Source organism: Dicentrarchus labrax, unplaced genomic scaffold, assembly GCF_905237075.1.
Source record: "Dicentrarchus labrax unplaced genomic scaffold, dlabrax2021, whole genome shotgun sequence".
NCBI classification, from domain to species: domain Eukaryota; kingdom Metazoa; phylum Chordata; class Actinopteri; family Moronidae; genus Dicentrarchus; species Dicentrarchus labrax.
Genome location: NW_026136720.1, coordinates 25,336,022 through 25,358,393, shown reverse-complemented (window position 1 = coordinate 25,358,393; position 22,372 = coordinate 25,336,022). Strand labels below are relative to the sequence as shown.

The 22,372-nt window shown below is 44.2% G+C and overlaps 1 protein-coding gene across 2 annotated transcripts in view; it reads left to right on the top strand.

Annotated features, from left to right (window-relative positions):
* Positions 1 to 13,858, top strand: part of LOC127353720 (kelch-like protein 25) — a 53,897-nt gene extending 40,039 nt beyond the window's left edge. For both annotated transcript variants that reach the window (XM_051383221.1, XM_051383222.1), the window contains one exon: positions 10,978 to 13,858. The gene's annotated coding sequence lies outside the window, so the exon portion shown is untranslated. The remainder of the gene's footprint in view (positions 1 to 10,977) is intronic.
* The last annotated feature ends 8,514 nt before the right edge of the window (positions 13,859 to 22,372 follow it).

Below are 22,372 nucleotides of genomic sequence, written 5' to 3'. Positions count from 1 at the left end.
CATTCGCCGGCAGGCAGGGTGTACACGACGCAACAGATGTCACTTTGTGTATAGCTACAAACATGCAAACATTAGCAAACGTTAGCGGGTAACGTTAGCTAACAGTTAGCTAACTAGTAACACTCACCTTTGCTTTGATTATGAAGATATTCCTGTTTTTCACCTCCCATACGACAGCGTTGTAAACCCATCCACTCTTGAAAAAAGATAGCTATCCGTACTTTTGTAGGCTTTCATTTTTTTCTGCGGTGTAAGGTGACGGATATATGTAAATATATGTTTCTTGCCCGCCAGGTAACCACGTGACTGCAAAGTATGAATAATGCATGATTAAAATACGTCACTGACTCCAAGATGAAAAACCCGTACAGAATCTCTTTCAAGAACCTTCAGATTCCAAGGTCAATGCTTGTGGACTCCTTTCCTATTCTGCGGTCCTTGGAACAAAAATAGCCTTACAAGGGATAGATCTACCATGATACTTCACAGTGGGTATGAGTGGCTTTTCTGTACAATCGTAATTAAAGCTGCAAGCAATGATGCCATAGCAGTCCAAGCAAGTCAGGGCTTGCTGCAGTAGTATCATCTGTCAGCATATTATTCAGTTCAATTCAATTGTATTTGTAAAGCGCCAATTCATAACAGAAGTTATCTCAGGACACTTTTCAAATACCGCAGGACTACAGGTACTCCTTATAAAATTATTTACAGAGACCTAACAGTTCCCACCATGAGCAAGCACTTGCCGATGGCAGCAAGGAAAAACTTTTAAGAGGCAGAAACCTCGGGCAAACCCCAGCTCTAGGTGGGTGGCCGTTTGCCTTGACGAGAGAGAGAGAGAGAGACTGATGGTGATGATGATGAACATGAAGAAGATGATGACTACGACGACAGCAACAATGGGAACGATGAGAAGTGACTATAGTAATAATAGTAACTGTAGTAATAATAATAATGATTAAAGCCAGCGTTCGGTGGGACCTCGCCATCAACCTACGTCGGGGCCTGCACAGTGGTCGCCCACAGCCGCGCTACGCCGCATTGCAGCCAGTTTTGATGTTGGTCCGATAAATTCCCTGGGTTTGGGTTACGGGTCCAAGAGGCTTTTTTGCTTGTCCCATCATGATACACATGCGTACCAGTTTTCGTACATGTCGGTCGTACGTGTCTTGGGGGCTGATTCTAGGGGGCGGCTTAGCCACACCCATCTATGGAACCAAGACAACACCTTAGCCTTTGCCACAACTTAATTTTGTGCAAACTTTCATGAGTTTTTGGGCATGTTTAGCCCCCCAAAAAGTTTTCAAATGTTAACAGAAAAACAGATTTTCCCCACGTCGCCATGGCAACATGGTTCCATGCTAATTCTTAAGATTCATAAGATGTCAGCGTCATCATCCTAAGGAACTTCTGACTGAATTTCAGCTGGATCTGATCAATCTGCTGGGAGATATACATAAAAGTACAAAAATGACATTGGCGCTCTCACTATTAGTGAATATGATCACATAGATGTGTTCAGAGCGGGACTCTTATCAGACAAGTTAAGTTTGGAGCAGAATGGACAATGTACACTGAAGTAATAGCAAATTTGGGTGTTCTGGTTATTTTGTTGTCATTATAATTTGTTGTTGATGTTATATATTTTTTCTCTCTATTATCAGTTTGTTATTACTTCATGTAGTTATAATATTCTCTGTACGTCAATTTTCTGTTCCTTATAACTATGACATTTTAGGTGGAGGCTTTGAATAAGCCCATTAGGGTTTTCTGCCTCTCCCTGCACTTAACACTATTTGTTATCTTTGTCGTCTTTTTAATGTAATTCTAATCTGTGCAAAATAAATAAATAAAAATACATCAAAGTTTGACGACACGCCACGGACACGCCCTTTAACAAACTGTCACCACAATCATGAAATATCATCAACATGTTTTGCATGTCCTGACTAAATTTCAGCTGGATCTGATTAACCTGCTAGAGTAGAACATGAAAGTATAAAAAATGACACTTTGTTTCACCACTAGGTGGCACTCTCACTATTCCTGAATATTATCACATAGACGTGTTCAGGGCAGGAATCTTATCACACGTGAAGTTTTGTTGAGATCGGATCATGTACGTAGAAGTTATGACAACTCCTTTTTTCATGGCGAGTCATTGAAATTCAACGCCATGCCATGGGCACTCCGTTCGACGGAATGTTGTAATTAGCACAACTTTTAATCATGAATGTCTTTAGATGGTTGTGTCCAAAGTCGATCGATCAATTCCCTAGGAGGAGTTTGTTCAAATGCAACGTGTGCAAATCGCACAAATTTTGTTCGTCTGGATAAGATCTACGCGTGTGCCGATTTTTATACATATCGGTGTGAGGGGCCCCAGGTGTAAAATTTTGCCATGCTTATAGTGGACCCCTAGAAAATGTAAAAATGTTCGCCACGACTGACATGTGCGCCGCGTTTCATTCGTTTTCGAGCATGGGAAAGCCTTCAAAAATGTGATTCATTTGTTACTAAAATAATAATCCTTACAAATACAAAAGGGCCTTTGCACGGTCAGTGCTCGGGCCCTAATAATAGCCCTTACAATTACAATAGGGCCTTCACATGGTCAGGGCCCTAATAAAAACAATAATATCAGTAATATTAGCAGTGGGAGTCAAGCATGACCATGGCAGGAGGCACCACCAGGATCCATGAGAAAATGCGAGACGAGAAAGCACAAGAACTCCGGGGAAGAAGTGATGTTGGTAACATGCATTAATGGGACATAAATGTGTGACGCACACACCACTTCATAGTGCTGAAGTGTGATGTAAAAGAGTCTGAGTGGTCATCGCACACGTCATCTGTGACTTTTGCTTGAGTTTCTGTCTGCAGGCAGAAGCAGAACTGAGATTAGATCTGATTTGCCCAACTGGGAGCGAGGAAAGCCCTTATATCTTGGAAAGGAATGTAAACATGGTAGAGTGTTCTACCATACCAAACAGCTGATGTGCTGGTGATATCACAGCAGGATTTTCCTCAGGTTGGCTTTGTTAAAAGCCCATGTCACAATTAAAGCAACCATCTGCTGTAAGGTCTCTGTCCTTTCAAGAATTTCATACAGCTCATTCAGGGTGTGTAGTGGAATGTACACTGCTGTGAGAATGGCCAGTATAAACTCCCTCTGAGATAATAAGGACGGTGTCTGATCATAAGATGCACCAGGTTAGGAAAACAGTCCAACGAAAACATCTTTACAGTGAGCACAAGTTGGTTGTTGATCATGAAGCAGACACTTTCCTCTTTGCTCATCCCCAATTTTATTGTCCAAAACCATTGCTGTTCTTACTGTGCTATTAAAAATAATAATATAATAATAAACTTTATTTGTACAGCACTTTTCAAAAACAAAGTTACAAAGTGCCTTACATGGCACGTAGAGCACTTAGCATTTAGAGGTAAGGCAGAATAAACGAGAATAAAAGACCCCCATCAGTAAAAAATAAGGACTAACAACAAAACAGATAAAACATATTCCACAATTGACATGACATGACATAGTCATGATATATAAGACATTTAAACAGTGTGCTAGAATAAATAAAGAGATATGTTTTCAGAAGTTATATAAAAGATGTCACTGATTCAGCAAGTTTACTTGCTACTGGGTGCTTGTCTTCTTGTGTTAATTAAAAAGCAGAGAAGCTGCATTTTGAACTGGGTGCAAGATGGCTTTTTGGTTTAACCCAGAGTCCAGTTGAGATTAAATAAATGCATGGATATGTTTCTCAAGATCAGGCCGCAAGACAAACAACTTGATCTTTGCGGGTAGCTGGTAAAAACATGTTTCAACAACAATTTGTTTTTCAAAATTGAGCTTGTCAAATATTATGCCCAGGTTTCTAGGACAACCCGCTCCTTAGTTTATTTAGCTTATTATCTTGTGACTACAGCTGTCCTTTACTTAAGATTTTTCTAGTGGACTACTACTCCTTAGATAAAGCCTGTAGTCAACAAGCTCTCACGCGTTTGTGATATAAATGATATATATATATATATATATATATATATATGAAATATCCTAAACATGTGAAGGCTTGACATTATTTACAGAGACCCAACAGTACCACCATGAGCGAGCACTTGGCAACAAGGGCAAGGAAAAACTGCCTGTTAAAAGGCAGAAACCTAGGACAGATCCTTCGGCTCTAGGTGGGTGGTCGTCTGTCTCGACCAGGAGGATTTTAAATTCTATTCTAAATTTTACAGGGTGCCAGTGCAGAGAAGCTAGTACAGGAGAGATGTCATACTCGTGCTGCAGCGTTTTGAATTAATTGGAGCGTTTCAATGGACTTATTGGGGCAACCTGATAATAAAGAGTTGCAGTAATCCAGCCTAGAAGTAACAAATGCATGGATTAGTTTTTCTGCATCTGTCTGTGATAGGATGTGTCTAATTTTTGTAATATTACGTAAATGAATGAAGGCAGTCCTAGAGGTTTGCTTTATGTGGGAATTAAATGACAAATCCTGATCAAAGATAACTCCAAGATTCCTGACAGTGGTGCTAGAGGCCAAGGTAATGCCATCTAGAGTAACTATATCTTTAGACAGTGAGTCTCTAAGGTTTTTGGGGCCAGGTACAAGAATTTCGTTTTTTTGAAGTTAATTATCAGAAAATTGCAGCTCATCCAGGATTTTATGTCCTTAAGACATGTTTGTAATTTAGATAATTGATTAATTTCATCGGGCTTGATCGATAGATATAACTGCGTATCATCTGCATAACAGTGAAACTTAATGGAGTGATTTCTAATAATGTTGCCTGAAGGGAGCATATATAAAGTAAATAGTATTGGTCCAAGTACAGAACCTTGTGGAACTCCATGACTAACTGTAGTATTTATTGAAGATTCATTGTTAACATGTATAAACTGAGAACGATCTGATAAGTATGACTTAAATCAGCTTAGTGCGGCTCCTTTAATGCCAATTTGATGCTCAAGTTGTGTCAAATGCAGCACTAAGATCTAATAATACAAGTACAGAGACAAGTCCATTGTCTGAAGCAATTAAAAGGTCATTATTAACTTTAACCAGAGCTGTCTCTGTGCTGTGATGAATTCTAACTCCTGACTGAAAATCCTCAAATAAACTATTGTTACGTAGAAAGTCGCACAACTCTTTGGCGACTACTTTCTCCAGAATCTTAGAGAGGAAGGGGAGGTTAGAAATCGGTCTATAATTGGCTAAAACCCCTGGGTCAAGAGTGGGCTTTTTAAGAAGGGGTTTAATTACAGCTACTTTAAAGGACTGTGGTGCATATCCTGATAATAAAGAAAGATTAATCATATCCAGTAAAGCAGTGCCCATTAAGAGTACGACTTCTTTAAGCAGCCTAGTTGGGATCGGGTCTAACAGACAGGTTGATGGCTTCGATGTAGAAATTACTGAAATTAACTGATGAAGATCGATAGCAGAAAAACAGTCTAAATATATATCTGAGTTTACATTAGTTAAAGTTCCTGAACTTGGAGAGCCACTGATAACTGTTGATGGCAGTTGGTGATTAATTTTCTCTCTAATAGTAATAATTTTATTATAAAAAAAGCTCATAAAGTCGTTGCTACTTAAGTTTATGGGGATATGTGGCTCAATAGAGCTGTGGCTCTCTGTCAGCCTGGCTACAGTGCTGAAGAGGAACCTAGGGTTGTTCTTATTTTCTTCTATTAGTACTGAATAATAGGCTCCTCTGGCATTACGGAGGTCCTTTCTATAGGTTTTAAGATCATCTTGCCAAATTGAGCGATATTCTGATAATTTGGAAGAGCGCCGTTTCCTTTCAGATTTCCTAGCTTTTTGCTTTAATTGGTGGGTTTGGTGGTTGTACCACGGTGCTAGTTTCCTATGTTTTAATAATTTCCTTTTTATAGGAGCGATAGAGTCTAATGTTCTTCGTAGTGAACCTGCAGCACTATCAACAAGATGATCAATTTCGGAGGGACTAAAGCTATTATAGGACTCTGTTATATTCAGACATGGCATTGAATTAAACACTGATGGAATCTCCTCCTTAAATTTAGCTACAGCACTGTCAGATAGACATCTGCTGTAGGAAGTTTTGCCTAATGGCTTATACATTCCTCTTTTTTTTTTAATTTAAAATTTAGAATAGAATTTAAAATCCTCCTCCTCACCTATAAAGCTCTTCATGGTCAGGCCCCTTCATATCTTAAAGAGCTCATAGTACTCTATTACCCCTCTAGAACACTACATTCTCTGAATGCTGGGCTACTTGTGGTTCCTATAGTCTCAAAAAGTAGAACAGGAGCCAGAGCCTTTAGTTACCAAGCTCCTCTCCTGTGGAACCAGCTTCCAGTTGTGATTCAGGAGGCAGACACCCTCACCACATTCAAGAGTAGGCTTAAGACAGTCCTCTTTGATAAAGCTTATAGTTAGGGCTGGATCAGGTGAGTCCTGCTATAGGCCTAGACTATCGGGGGATTTCCCATGGTGCATTGAGCTCCTCTCTTCCTCTCTCTTTCTGCACTCATTCATGTCCCATTGTACAGTAAATGCATGTTACTAACTTCACTTCTTCCCCGTAGTTCTTGTGCTTTCTCGTCTCGCAGGTTCTTATCAATCCTGGTGGAGCCTCCTGTCATGGTCCTGCTAGATTGCCATTGCCAATACTGTTGTTGCTGTACACCTCTCTCTCTCTCTCTCTCTCTCTCTCTCTCTCTCTCTCTCTCTCTCTCTCTCTCTCTCTCTCTCTCTCACCCCAACTGGTCAAGACAGACGACCACCCACCTAGAGCCGAAGGATCTGTCCTAGGTTTCTGCCCTCTAACAGGCAGTTTTCCTTGCCCTTGTCGCCAAGTGCTTGCTCATGGTGGCACTGTTGGGTCTCTGTAAATAATGTTATAAAGAGTTCGGTCTAGACCTGCTCTATTTGAAAAGTGTCCTGCGATAACTTCTGTTATGAATTGGCGCTATACAAATAAAATTGAATTGAATTGAATTACAATCTAATAGTATGAAATCAAAAGTTATTAAATAATGGTCAGATAGGAAAGGATTATGTGGGAACACTATTAAATGTTCAATATCAATGCCATATGATAGAACAAGGTTAAGAGTGTGATTAAAACAATGAGTTGGTTTATTTACACTCTGACAGAAGCCAATTGAGTCTATTAATAAGATAAATGCGTTACTAAGGCTGTCATTGTTAATATCCACATGAATATTAAAATCACCTACAATAATTACTTTATCTGATTTAAGGACTAAACTTGATAAAAACTCTGAGAATTCAGATATAAAATCCGAGTATGTTCCAGGAGCGCGGTACACTATAACAAATAGAACTGGCTGCAGTGTTTTCCAGGATGGATGAGAAAGACTAAGAACAAGGCTTTCAAATTAATTATAATTTAGTTTAGGTTTAGGGTCCATTAAAACGCTCGAATCATATATGGCTGCCACTCCACCTCCTCGGCCAGTGCCTCGAGGAATGTGAGTATTAATATGACTGGGGGGGATTCATTTAGGCTAACATACTCCTCGTGGGACAACCAGGTCTCAGTAAGACAAAGTAAATCAATATCATAATCTGATATTAATTCATTCACTAAAACAGCTTTAGAGGGCAGAGACCTGATATTTAACAGTCAACATTTCATTCTCTTATTTTGTGCTACTGAGGAGTTGGTTTTAATTTTTATTAGGTTTTTATGTTTAACTCCTCTTGTTTTTATTTCTTTAAATAATTTAGGTGGTCGGGGGACAGTCACAGTCTCTATGGGGTTTTGGGTGGGTGACTGTACTAATGGAAGTGCAGAGAAGTGTGTAAGAGCAGCTCTGCTTCCTGGTCCCAACTCTGGACTGTCAGGTTTTAGAAATAAACTTCTCCATATTCCTAGATAAGAGAGCCGCTCCATCCAAAGTGGGATGGATGCCGTCTCTCCTAAATAGACCACGTTTTCCCCAAAAAGGCTTCCAATTATCTATGAAGCCCACATCGTTTGCTGGACACCACCTCGACAGCCAGCGGTGGAAGTCCGACATGCGGCTATACATGTCATCACTGGTCACATTGGGCAGGGGTCCAGAGAAAACTACGGAGTCCGACATTGTTTTAGCATAATTAAACACCAACTCCACATTAATTTTAGTGACCTCCGATTGGCGTAATTGGTGTCATTACCGCCGATGTGGATAACAATCTTACTATATTTACGTTTATCTTTAGCCAGCAGTTTTAAATACGATTCACTGTCGCCCGCTCTGGCCCCAGGGATACATTTAACTATGGCCGCTGGCTTCGCTAACTTCACGTTTCTGACTATGGAGCTGCCAATAACCAGAGTTGGTTCCTCAGCGGGTGCGTCGCTGAGTGGGGAAAATGTATTATAACGTGAATGGGTTGGTGGTGAACTGTGGGCTTCGGCGTTTTAGTCTTCCTTCGCTCAGTCACAGAAAAATCTGTAATGAATGTGTATGTGTCCAGCAAGGAGACTGAACATTTATTTAATTTCTTTCAACAGACACTATTCTAAACATGGAATAAATAACTTTCCAACAATCCTGATACTTTCATCCCAGTGATGAGGCGCAGCTCTCGTACAGAGTTTGGTGTTTTTGTTTTTCTGCAACTATCCAACTAATGAAAAGTGCATCAATTAAGAATCTTCACATTAAATAATTATTAAGTTGACTATTAGGGGGCAACCTTTCCAGTGACTCTACATTTTATGAGAGGAATACTATGTAGAGGAATTTGTTTTTTATGTTTCCTCAGGCTGACCCGAGCCTGCAAGCCTAGTTTCCTTTGCCTTCTCCATTTTTCACGTACAGCAGCCGGTAATCTATGCCATGGGTATTACTTATTGCTAATTTATCATGGTGAAAACGTGTTCTCCACCAAAAGCTGTAACAAAACTAAGTAACAAAATCAAACAAGAAAGAAAAATCAGCTCAAGACACGTCAGCTGTCCCTGGTGCCATCTTCTCATATTTTCATTTTATGGACTGGATTGTGTGAGCCTGAATTTACATACATGGTTGTGATTGGACTTGATGACAAATCTCCCCTTTTCTCTCAGTAGTTTTTAGGGTTTTCTTTTTTTTGTCATTGATTATAATACCCAAAGTCAAAATCTATATTTAAGCTATGATATGACTAATGACATATCATAGCTTACACACACAACTAATCAAATTAGCCCTGTTTTCTGGAGTACATAGTGACCAGTCTATACTGAGGTAAAAGTGAATGAAAGCAAAAAGCTTTCTTACTAAAGGTTATGTCTTCCTTGTCCTCTCTAAGTGTAGCAAGGACCTGTGCAGTTGGATGGCATCATATAAATATCCTTCATCCATATTTACTCAGTGATACATTCTTTTCTACATCGTCAGCTCCCTCCTTCCCTTTTCACCCACCCCCACCACTTCAAAAATTCATGTTATGAAACTGGATTCCCAGAGCAGCCTGCTCCTCTCAGCTCAATCTCTGTCATAGTTACAGCTCCTGTATTGCTGTTTCATTCATTCATTCACTCCCTGTGTGTACACTATTGTGTTAAGGTATGTTATATCTTTTCCTATCTCTAGTTTGTCCTTTTTTCTCCCCACCTTGCCTCATTTGAGCTGTGATGTAATGCTTGGTGGTGGATCATATGGGAACTTCCAGCACTCAAGCATAGGAACTGAGCTTGGCTAATTGAAAATTGACTGTTGAGCTTAGGTAGTCTTTGTCTCACTTCGTTTTTATGGTTATATTATATCCATTAACAAAACAGGACATGAGGCAAAGACTTAATAACCCATTAAAACCAATTTTGCTCATATTACCACTACTGATTTATTTTAACACCAGGAATGAGAATGAGCTTTATGAATTCCATTCAGCAGATTCACAGGCAGGTAAAAAGGCTCAAACATACCGGCAACGAACAGTGCACGTCAAAACAGCTGCACCAGTTATTTTCTCTGTATAAACCCCACATCGGCAGCACAACTAGGCACCGCCCTGTGTCGCTTCTGTCCTATTTCCAGTCTGACATCATAAATTATTTTAAATTAGAATGACAAAAGAGACATTACCTGGCAGCTTGACCTCTACTGTTGAAAAGGTTCAGGTTACATTGCATTAAATGAGAAGACTATGACAGCATGGCTAATGGTTACTGTGCTAGGGTCGGCGCTTGACACGCATCATTTGATGCAATATATTTTGGTCAGTGACAGCAGTTTTAAGATTAAGAAGTCCTTCTTCTTTAGGCAAGAGCTGTCAGTGTTCACATGGCTTAGGAGCACTTGTGAATATTATCACTTTAACGTATCCCTGCTGTCTGTCATCTTTACTGCAGCACACACAGACTCACACATAATCCTACTTGTCTATTTTTTAGCACCACAGCTCACATTTTCACTGCTTCTGCTCTCTAATTGGCTTTTATAAAATTATGATACTATAATCTTTAGCATAATTATTGATACATTAAGATATTTTAAACTCCAAGGTATTGATATATTATCGATCTAAAAAATCTAAAAATCCAGCATCATTTTAGCTCTAGTATGAAGCTAAAGATGTTATATGTTATGTATAAATGTAAGTATATAAAGGTTATAAAAATTTTAGCATAGGGACTTACTGAAACTTTCTGTGGAAATTTGAGCCACGAAAGGGAATGCAACCACAACTTGAGGCATCAGCATCCAGAGAACATCCAGGCTCAACAGACAAATTAGTAAAAATTACCAAGATAATGGGCTTTCTTGTTTCTTTGTCTTATATTAAATAAAATTTTAATCTTTTACAGATAATAAGGATCCACAAAATCTCATGGATGGAAATCAGATTGACTGAAACTGTTGTGGATAAATATATGCACAGATATGACTGTGATATTCTCCAATCACTGGAGATATTCACAGTCCTAATCTTTCTCTCTCATCTCCCTTCTATCTTCTTGTCTTTTCAGGTGGTGATGTCCAGTGAGAATTAACTGCCAGCTGGAGGAGAATCTCTGAGACTCCACCCTGCAATCAACAGCTGGCTACACAGGACCAATCCTTTCAAACACAAGCTGTACCTCACAGACTTTTAATCAGTCCTGAGCAGCGTAGTTAACAAGCTAACAGCACAGCACCCTGGTCTTAACACATAAAGAGAGAATGTCCATCCATCTGATGATTCCCAAATAATGTGATGCTACTCAAACAGACACTTTAATGAACAGATGCTTTTGTTGATTTGACTGAGCGTTCACACACACATCTATGAGTGTTTTTGTGTCTATTTTTTTCCCAAACCAATGAAATTCACTACTTAAGTCTTCCGGTGTAAAGACATGAGCTGTAATTGCAGCTGGATGATAACATTTTTATTCTTCATTGGTTCCCCTCAAAAATGCAGCAATGCGTTTCCTGTTAATCCAAATCCAGTTCTCATTTCAGGTTGCACTTAACACACTCACTATATTTAATAATATTACTACAATATCTGCACCAAGATTTTGAAAGAGAATTTGAACTGCCATATCTTTACTGTATACATGAAGAAAAGTGTCTCATTTTTCTATTGGTTTACATTTACTGATGGATAAGTACAGCAGTGTACTACTATGTGTAGTGTGTAACCATCAGTGTTATTAGGAACCATTCATTTTGAATGTGGGACTTGTGGGCGGCTGTGGCTCAGAGGCAGAGCGGGTCGTTCCTTAATCGGAAGGTTGTGGGTTCGATCCCCGGTTCCTGGTGCCAAACGTCGAAGTATCCTTGAGCAAGATACTGAACCCCAAATTGTTCCCGATGCCATCACATCGGTGTGTGAGTGGAGTGTGTATGATTGTTAGTTTCTGTTCGATGGACATTGCCATCACTGTGTGAAAGGGTGAATGTGGCACGTAGTGTAAAAGCGCTTTGAGTGGTCAGAAGACTAGAAAGGCGCTATACAAGTACAGGTCCATTTACCATTTACTTGTAAGTCAAAGACTGAGGAATACTAAATGGTAGGTTTGAGCGAGTAGTCAAACTGAAGTATTTGGCACAGATAATGTACTTTTTAGGTGTCATCCAACTAAATTGTTTCAATCTGTCCATAATATATAAACTATTATAAAAAAAACTTTCTGTAAATATTTATTTTACTGATTGAAAACATTGCTCAGTTCAGTTTGTGTAATTCTGTAAACTTGTTCAACTGATTAATCTGATCAACAGTTGAGGCTTAATTGAACAACTTCCTCTTAAGCCTTCCGGTTTAGGCACCAGCACCAGCACCACCCATTTCGAGTACAGATACAAATATGGGCAATTTAGTTGGTTGAAAAGACACAGATAACGGTGTACTTGCTCATCCCTACTGAATGGTATTTGTAGTTTCAGGTTTTATTTGCCTTGTTTGTCATGTCAGAGGCTCTAATGTTGCATCATCAATTCACACATAAACAGCTGCAGCTTGAAAAACAAAAACAAGGTAAATGTTATTACTAAGCATGAATACAAATTTGTGGTCATTCGGTTATTTTGAACAAAAAGTGATCCATTACTCATCCAATCCAGTACTCATTACTCTGCTTGATGAAAGTCATGAATCATAAGTTGAAAGATAACAGGACCTCCAGTTTGACCTGTCTCACACAAAGGAAAAATATTGGAGGTGTGAAGGTTTGTTCATTATTATTCATAAGAATATATGCTAGTTTGCGGTGGCATGATAGGTCTAATGACCTGTGGTAACTTTTAAGTGTTTTTTCTCTGTCAGCTCAAGTGCCAATATAGACACTATTTGATCCTTTGATTCTTTGTGAAAACATACTCAGAATAGTGTCAACATGTCTTTTAACTCAAATGGTAAAAAGGGTTGCACTCATATAGTGCTTTTCTAGTCCTTCAACCACTCAACTGCTTGTCACATTCACTTATTCACACATCAATACACTGATGGCAGCTCAGTGTCATGCAAGGTGCAACTGCTCATAAGAAAGAATTCCATTCACACAGCAGTGGCAATTTGGGGTTCAGCCTGGATGTTGAAGGACACTTCAATAGGCAAAGGAAGGAGCCAGGGACCAAACTGCAAACCTTCTTATTACTAAAAATCCTGCTCTGCCTCCTGAGCCACAGGAAGGTTGTCCTTTTGGGTTATGAGGTTAGATCCAATATAGGTCCAAATATGTCCAAATCTCAGATGCATTAACAGATTTCTGCTGGTGCACAGTGGAGCTCATTAGACATGCCCAAAAACTTTTAAATGACTGTACTTCGTTCTTACTTTTGCCTTTCCTGAGTGCCAGTGCAATTGTTGAGAGACCTTTGCTGAGCTTTAAAAAAAATGTGCCCTAATACATTTACACAATGTAAAAACATTAGGAAACACCTTTGGGAGCATGATCTATGGATTTAATTAAAAGGCACGTATAACGATTGAACATCTCAAGTTGCACATGGAACTTAATATGAATACTAGGGTAATGGTACAGGGCTGTTGGTGTCACATCAGTCACAGTGAAGTCTTATTTCCGACGACATGCTATTTGTGATTTTTATTGGACAAATTTGATAAGCACAGAACAGCCTGTACAGTGTGTCCTGCAGAGACCGTCACTGCTGTTTGTAAAATCTCTTTTTTTCTGTTACACCTATGCATTTTTTAGATGTATCAATGTTTTCAATAACAGTGGTGTCTTTGAAGTATAAAATATTTTCTACAGGCTGGAGATAACACCAGCTGTCATAATATGGAAAATGGTACAAAATGAATGAAAAAGGTTTCTGCAGGACACAGCTACATTATGGATCATATGTTGTATTTTCTCTATGTTTTTAATGGTGAAAATTAAACATTGAGTCACTTTTTAACTCTGTTCTTGAATATGACGAGGAAGCTGAAACCGTGTCATGCTTCAGATTGTGGAACATGTATTGTGTATGTGTTTTTGTGCCTTTTGCATGCCTTCTGATTGGCTGGCTGAGTGTCAAAGGCCTCCTGATTGGCTGGCTGAGTGTCAAAGGCTACCTGATTGGCAGCCTGTGTGTTATACACCTCCTGATTGGCTGGCTGAGTGTTACACGCTTCCTGATTGGCGAGTGTTACACGCCTCTCATTGGCTGGCTGAGTGTTACATGCCTCTGATTGGCTGGCTGAGTGTTACACGCCTCTTGATTGGCTGGCTGAGTGTTTAACGCCTCCTGATTGGCTGGCTAAGTGTTACACGCCTCCTGAGTAGCTGGCTTAGTGTTACACGCCTGTTGATTGGCTGGCTAAGTGTGACATGCATCCTGATTGGCTGGCTGAGTGTTCACACCTCCTGACGGGCTGGCTGAGTGTGAAAGGCTTCCTGATTGGCGAGTGTTACATGCCTCTGATTGGCTGGCTGAGTGTCATACACCTCCTTATTGGCTGGCTAAGTGTTACACGCCTCCTGAGTAGCTGGCTTAGTGTTACACGCCTGTTAAATGGCAGGCTGAGTGTGACACGCCTCCTGATTGGCTGGCTGAGTGTTGCACGCCTTCTGATTGGCTGGCTGAGTGTGAAAGTCCTCTTGATTGGCTGGCTGAGTGTCAAAGGCCTCCTGATTGGCTGGCTGAGTGTCAAAGGCTACTTGATTGGCAGCCTGTGTGTTATACACCTCCTGATTGGCTGACTGAGTGTTACACGCTTCCTGATTGGCGAGTGTTACACGCCTCTGATTGGCTGGCTGAGTATTACACGCCTCTGATTGGCTGGCTGAGTGTTACACGCCTCTTGATTGGCTGGCTGAGTGTTTAACGCCTCCTGATTGGCTGGCTAAGTGTTACACGCCTCCTGAGTAGCTGGCTTAGTGTTACACGCCTGTTAAATGGCAGGCTGAGTGTGACATGCATCCTGATTGGCTGGTTGAGTGTTCACACCTACTGACTGGCTGGCTGGGAGTCAAAGGCCACCTGATTGGCTGGCTGAGTGTTACATGCATCCTGATTGTATTATTATGTTACACGCCTCCTGATTGGCTGGCTGAGTGTCAAAGGCCTCCTTAGCCAATCAGGAGACGTGAAACACTCAGCCAGATAATTAGGAGGCGTTTAACATTCAGCCAACCAATCAGGTGGCCTTTGACACTCAGCCAGCCGATCAATTCAATTCAATTAAATTTTATTTGTATAGAGCCAATTCATAACAGAGCAGGTCTAGACCGAACTCTTTAAAACATTATTTACAGAGACCCAACAGTACCACCATGAGCAAGCACTAGGCGACAAGGGCAAGGAAAAACTGTCTGTTAAAAGGGAAAAACCTGGGACAGATCCTTTGGCTCTAGGTGGGTGGTCGTCTGCCTCGAGCAGTTGGGGTGAGAGAGAGAGAGACAGAGAGAGAGACAGAGAGAGAGACAGACAGACAAACAGACAGACGGACAGACAGGTGCACAGCAACAACAGTATTGGCAATGGCAATCTAGCATGTAACACTCAGCATGCCAATCAAGGGGCGCAGAACACTCAGCCAGCCAATCAGGAGGCATGTCAATTAAGATACCTTTGACACTCAGAAAAGCTAATCAGGAGACATGTAACACTCAGCCAGCGAATCAGGAGGCGTGAAACACTAAGCCAACCAATCAGGAAACATGTAACACTCAGCCAGCAAATCAGAAGGCATGTAACACTCAGCCAGCCAATCAGGAGACCTTTGACACTCAGCCAGCCAATCAGGAGACATGTTACACTCAGGCAGCGAATCAGGAGGCCTCTGACACTCAGCCAGAAAATCAAGAGGCCTGTAACACTCAGCCAGCCAATCATGAGTCGTGACATATTGAGCCAGCAAATCAGGAGACATGTTACACTCACCCAGGGAATAAGGAGGCCTTTGACACTCAGCCAGCAAATCAGGAGGCATGTAACACTTAGCCAGCCAATCAAGAGGCATGTAACACTCAGCCAGCCTGTCAGTGAGCGTGTAACACTCAGCCAGCCAATCAGGAGGCAAGTAACACTCAGCCTCCTGTAACACTCAGTCAGCCAATCAGGAGCTGTGTAACATTCAGTCAGCCAATCAGGAAGCATGTTACACTCAGCCAGGGAATCAGGAGGCCTTTGACTCCCAGCCAGCCAATCAGGAGCCGTGTAACACTCAGCCAGCCAATCAGGAGGCATGTTACACTCAGCCAGTGAATCAGGATGACTTTGACACTCAGCCTGCAAATCAGGAGCCATGTAACACTCAGCCAATCAGGAGGTGTGTAACACTTGCGCAGCCAATCAGGAGGTGTGTAACACACAGCCAGCCAATCAGGACGCGTTTAACACTTAGGCAGCCAATCGGGAGGCCTTTGACATTTAGCCAGCCAATCAAGAGGCGTTTAACACTCAGCCAGCCAATCAGGAGGCGTGTAACACTCAGCCAGCCAATCAGGAGGCGTTTCACACTCAGGTAGCCAATCAGGAGTTGTGTAACACTCAGCCAGCCAATCAGGAGGCGTGTAACACTCAGCCAGCCAATCAGGAGGCGTGTAACACTCAGACAGCCAATCAGGGGGCGTGTAACACTCAGGCAGCCAATTAGGAGGGGTGTAACACTCAGGTAGCCAATCAGTAAGCCTTTGACTCTCAGCCAGCCAATCAGAACGTGTGTAACACACAGCCAGCCAATCAGGAGGCCTTTGACATTCAGCCAGCCAATCAGGAGCCGTTTAACACTCAGCCAGCCAATCAGGAGGCGTATAACACTCAGCCAGCCAATCAGGAGGTGTGTAATACTCAGCCAGCCAATTAGGAGGCGTGTAACACTCAGGCACCCAATAAGGAGGCGTGTCACACTCAGACAGCAAATCAGGGGGCATGTAACACTCAGGCAGCCAATCAGGAGGCGTGTAACACTTGCGCAGCCAATCAGGAGGCGTGTAACACACAGCCAGCCAATCAGGAGCCGTTTAACACTCAACCAGCCAATCAGGAGGCGTGTAACACTCAACCAGCCAATCAGGAGACATGTAACACTCAGTCAGCCAATAAGGAGACGTGTCACACTCAGACAGCCAATTAGGACGGGTGTAAAACACAGCCAGCCAATCAGGAGGCCTCTGACATTCAGCCAGCAAATCAGGAGCCGTTTAACACTCAGCCAGCCAATCAGGAGGCGTGTAACAGTCAGCCAGCCAATCAGGAGGCGTGTAACACTCAGGTAGCCAATCAGGAGTCGTGTAACACTCAGCCAGCCAATCAGGAGGCGTGTAACGCTCAGCCAGCCTATCAGGAGGCGTGTAACACTCAGACAGCAAATCAGGGGGCATATAACACTTAGCCAGCCAATCAGGGGGCGTGTAACACTCAGCTTGCCAATAAGGAGGCGCATCACACTCAGCCAGCCAATCAGGAGGTCTTTGACATTCAGCCAGCCAATAAGGAGACGTGGCACACTCAGACAGCCAATCATGGGACATGTAACACTCAACCAGCCAATCAGGAGGCGTTTCACACTCAGGCAGCCAATTAGGAGGCATGTAACACTCAGGAAGCCAATAAGGAGGCGTGTCACACTCAGGCAGCAAATTAGGACGGTTGTAACACACAGCCAGCCAATCAGGAGGCCTTTGACATTCAGCCAGCCAATCAGGAGCCGTTTAACACTCAGGCAGCAAATTAGGACGGTTGTAACACACAGCCAGCCAATCAGGAGGCCTTTGACATTCAGCCAGCCAATCAGGAGCCGTTTAACACTCAGCCAGCCAATCAGGAGGCGTGTAACACTCAGCCAGCCAATCAGGAGGCGTGTAACACACAGCCAGCCAATCAGGAGGCCTTTGACATTCAGCCAGCCAATCAGGAGCAGTTTAACACTCAGCCAGCCAATCAGGAGGCGTGTAACACTCAGCCAGCCAATCAGGAGGCGTGTAACACTTGCGCAGCCAATCAGGAGGCGTGTAACACACAGCAAGCCAATCAGTAGGCCTTTGACATTCAGCCAGCCAATCAGGAGCCGTTTAACACTCAGCCAGCCAATCAGGAGGCGTGTCACACTCAGCCAGCCAATCAGGAGGCATGTAACACTCAGCCGGCCAATAAGGAGGCGTGTCACACTCAGCCAGCCAATCAGGAGGTGTGTAACACTTGCGCAGCCAATCAGGAGGCGTGTAACACACAGCCAGCCAATAAAGAGGCGTGTCACACTCAGCCAGCCAATCAGGAGGTGTGTAACACTTGCGCAGCCAATCAGGAGGTGTGTAACACACAGCCAGCAAATCAGGACGCGTTTAACACTCAGGCAGCCAATCAGGAGGCCTTTGACATTCAGCCAGCCAATCAGGAGCCGTTTAACACTCAGCCAGCCAATCAGGAGGCGTGTAACACTCAGCCAGCCAATCAGGAGGCGTTTCACACTCAGGTAGCAAATCAGGAGTTGTGTAACACTCAGCCAGCCAATCAGGAGGCGTGTAACACTCAGCCAGCCAATTAGGAGGCGTGTAACACTCAGGCAGCCAATAAGGAGCCGTTTCACACTCAGGCAGCCAATTAGGAGGGGTGTAACACTCAGGTAGCCAATCAGTAACCCTTTGACTCTCAGCCAGCCAATCAGAACGTGTGTAACACACAGCCAGCCAATCAGGAAGCCTTTGACATTCAGCCAGCCAATCAGGAGCCGTTTAACACTCAGCCAGCCAATCAGGAGGCGTGTAACACTCAGCCAGCCAATCAGGAGAGGTGTGTAATACTCAGCCAGCCAATTAGGAGGCGTGTAACACTCAGTCAGCCAATAAGGAGACGTGTCACACTCAGACAGCCAATCAGGGGGCATGTAACACTCAACCAGCCAATTAGGAGGCGTGTAACACTCAGGCAGCCAATAAGCAGGCGTGTCACACTAAGGCAGCCAATTAGGACGGGTGTAAAACACAGCCAGCCAATCAGGAGGCCTCTGACATTCAGCCAGCAAATCAGGAGCCGTTTAACACTCAGCCAGCCAATCAGGAGGCGTGTAACAGTCAACCAGCCAATCAGGAGGCGTGTAACACTCAGGTAGCCAATCAGGAGTCGTGTAACACTCAGCCAGCCAATCAGGAGGCGTGTAACGCTCAGCCAGCCTATCAGGAGGCGTGTAACACTCAGACAGCAAATCAGGGGGCATATAACACTTAGCCAGCCAATCAGGGGGCGTGTAACACTCAGCTTGCCAATAAGGAGGCGCGTCACACTCAGCCAGCCAATCAGGAGGTCTTTGACATTCAGCCAGCCAATAAGGAGCCGTTTAACACTCAGCCAGCCAATCAGGAGGCGTGTAACACTCAGCCAGCCAATCAGGAGGCGTGTAACACTCAGCCAGCCAATCAGGAGGCATGTAACACTCAGCCAACCAATAAGGAGGCGTGTCACAGTCAGCCAGCCAATCAGGAGGGGTGTAACACTTGCGCAGCCAATCAGGAGGCGTGTAACACACAGCCAGCCAATCAGGACTCGTGTAACACTCAGGCAGCCAATCAGTAGGCCTTCGACATTCAGTCAGCCAATCAGGAGCCGTGTAACACTCAGCCAGCCAATCAGGAGGCGTGTCATACTCAGCCTGCCAATCAGGAGGCGCGTCACACTCAGCCAGCCAATCAGGAGGTCTTTGACATTCAGCCAGCCAATAAGGAGACGTGGCACACTCAGACAGCCAATCATGGGACATGTAACACTCAGCCAGCCAATCAGGAGGCGTGTAACACTCAGCCAGCCAATCAGGAGGCATGTAACACTCAGCCAACCAATAAGGAGGCGTGTCACACTCAGACAGCAAATCAGGGGGCATGTAACGCTCAGGCACCCAATAAGGAGGCATGTCACACTCAGACAGCCAATCAGGGGCCATGTAACACTCAGCCAGCCAATCAGGAGGCGTGTAACACTCAGACAGCCAATCAGGAGGTGTGTAACACTTGCGCAGCCAATCAGGAGGCGTGTAACACACAGCCAGCCAATAAGGAGGCGTGTCACACTCAGCCAGCCAATCAGGAGGTCTTTGACATTCAGCCAGCAAATCAGGAGACGTACACACTCAGCCAGCCATTCAGGAGGCATGTAACACTCAGTCAGCCAATAAGGAGACGTGGCACACTCAGACAGCCAATCAGGGGACATGTAACACTCAACCAGCCAATTAGGAGGCGTTTCACACTCAGGCAGCCAATTAGGAGGCATGTAACACTCAGGCAGCCAATAAGGCGGCGTGTCACAGTCAGGCAGCAAATTAGGACGGGTGTAATACACAGCCAGCCAATCAGGAGGCCTTTGACATTCAGCCAGCCAATCAGGAGCCGTTTAACACTCAGCCAGCCAATCAGGAGGCGTGTAACACTCAGCCAGCCAATCAGGAGGCGTGTAACACTCAGGTAGCCAATCAGGAGTCGTGTAACACTCAGCCAGCCAATCAGGAGGCGTGTACCACTCAGCCAGCCAATAAGGAGGCGTGTAACACTCAGGCACCCAATAAGGAGGCGTTTCACACTCAGACAGCAAATCAGGGGGCATGTAACACTCAGCCAGCCAATCAGGAGGTGTGTAACACTCAGACAGCCAATCAGGGGGCGTGTAACACTTGCGCAGCCAACCAGGAGGCGTGTAACACACAGCCAGCCAATCAGGAGGCCTTTGACATTCAGCCAGCATATCAGGAGCCGTTTAACACTCAGCCAGCCAATCAGGAGGCGTGTAACACTCAGCCAGCCAATCAGGAGGCGTGTTATACTCAGCCACCCAATCAGGAGGTGTGTAACACTCAGACAGCCAATCAGGGGGCGTGTAACACTCAGCTAGCAAATCAGGAGGAGTGTAACACTCTGCTTGCCATTCTAGAGGCGTGTAACACTCAGCCAGCCAATCAGGAAGCGTTTCACACTCAGCCAGGCAATAAGGAGACGTTTCACACTCAGGCAGCCAATCAGGAGGCGTGTAACACTTGCGCAGCCAATCAGGAGGCGTGTAACACACAGCCAGCCAATCAGGAGGCGTGTAACACTCAGACAGCCAATCAGGAGGCCTTTGACATTCAGCCAGCCAATCAGGAGCCGTTTAACACTCAGCCAGCCAATCATGAGGCGTGTAACACTCAGCCAGCCAATCAGGAGGCATGTAACACTTGCGCAGCCAATCAGGTGGCGTGTAACACACAGCAAGCCAATAAGGAGGCGTGTCACACTCAGACAGCCAATCAGGGGGCATGTAACACTCAACCAGCCAATTAGGAGGCGTGTAACACTCAGGCAGCCAATAAGAAGGCGTGTCACACTCAGGCAGCCAATTAGGACGGGTGTAACACACAGCCAGCCAATCAGGAGGCGTGTAACACTCAGCCAGCCAAGTAGGAGGCGTGTAACACTCAGGCACCCAATAAGGAGGCGTGTCACACTCAGACAGCCAATAAGGAGGCGTGTCACACTCAGCCAGCCAATCAGGAGGTGTGTAACACTTGCGCAGCCAATCAGGAGGTGTGTAACACACAGCCAGCCAATCAGGACGCGTTTAACACTCAGGCAGCCAATCAGGAGTCCTTTGACATTCAGCCAGCCAATCAGGAGCCGTTTAACACTCAGCCAGCCAATCAGGAGGCGTGTAACACTCAGCCAGCCAATCAGGAGCCGTTTCACACTCAGGCAGCCAATTAGGAGGGGTGTAACACTCAGGTAGCCAATAAGGAGGCATGTCACATTCAGACAGCAAATCAGGGGGCATGTAACACTCAGGCAGCCAATCAGGAGGCGTGTAACACTTGCGCAGCCAATCAGGAGGCGTGTAACACACAGCCAGCCAATCAGGAAGCGTGTAACACTCAGACAGCCAATCAGGAGGCCTTTGACACTCAGCCAGCCAATCAGGAGGAGTTTAACACTCAGCCAGCCAATCAGGAGGCGTGTAACACTCAGCCAGCCAATCAGGAGGCATGTAACACTCAGCCAGCCAATAAGGAGACGTGTCACACTCAGCCAGCCAATCAGGAGGTGTGTAACACTTGCGCAGCCAATCAGGAGGCGTGTAACACACAGCCAGCCAATAAGGAGGCGTGTCACACTCAGCCAGCCAATCAGGAGGTGTGTAACACTTGCGCAGCCAATCAGGAGGTGTGTAACACACAGCCAGCCAATCAGGAGGTGTGTAACACACAGCCAGCCAATCAGGACGCGTTTAACACTCAGGCAGCCAATCAGGAGGCCTTTGACATTCAGCCAGCAAATCAGGAGCCGTTTAACACTCAGCCAGCCAATCAGGAGGCGTGTAACACTCAGCCAGCCAATCAGGAGGCGTTTCACACTCAGGTAGCCAATCAGGAGTTGTGTAACACTCAGACAGCCAATCAGGGGGCGTGTAACACTCAGCTAGCAAATCAGGAGGCGTGTAACACTCTGCTAGCCATTCTAGAGGCGTGTA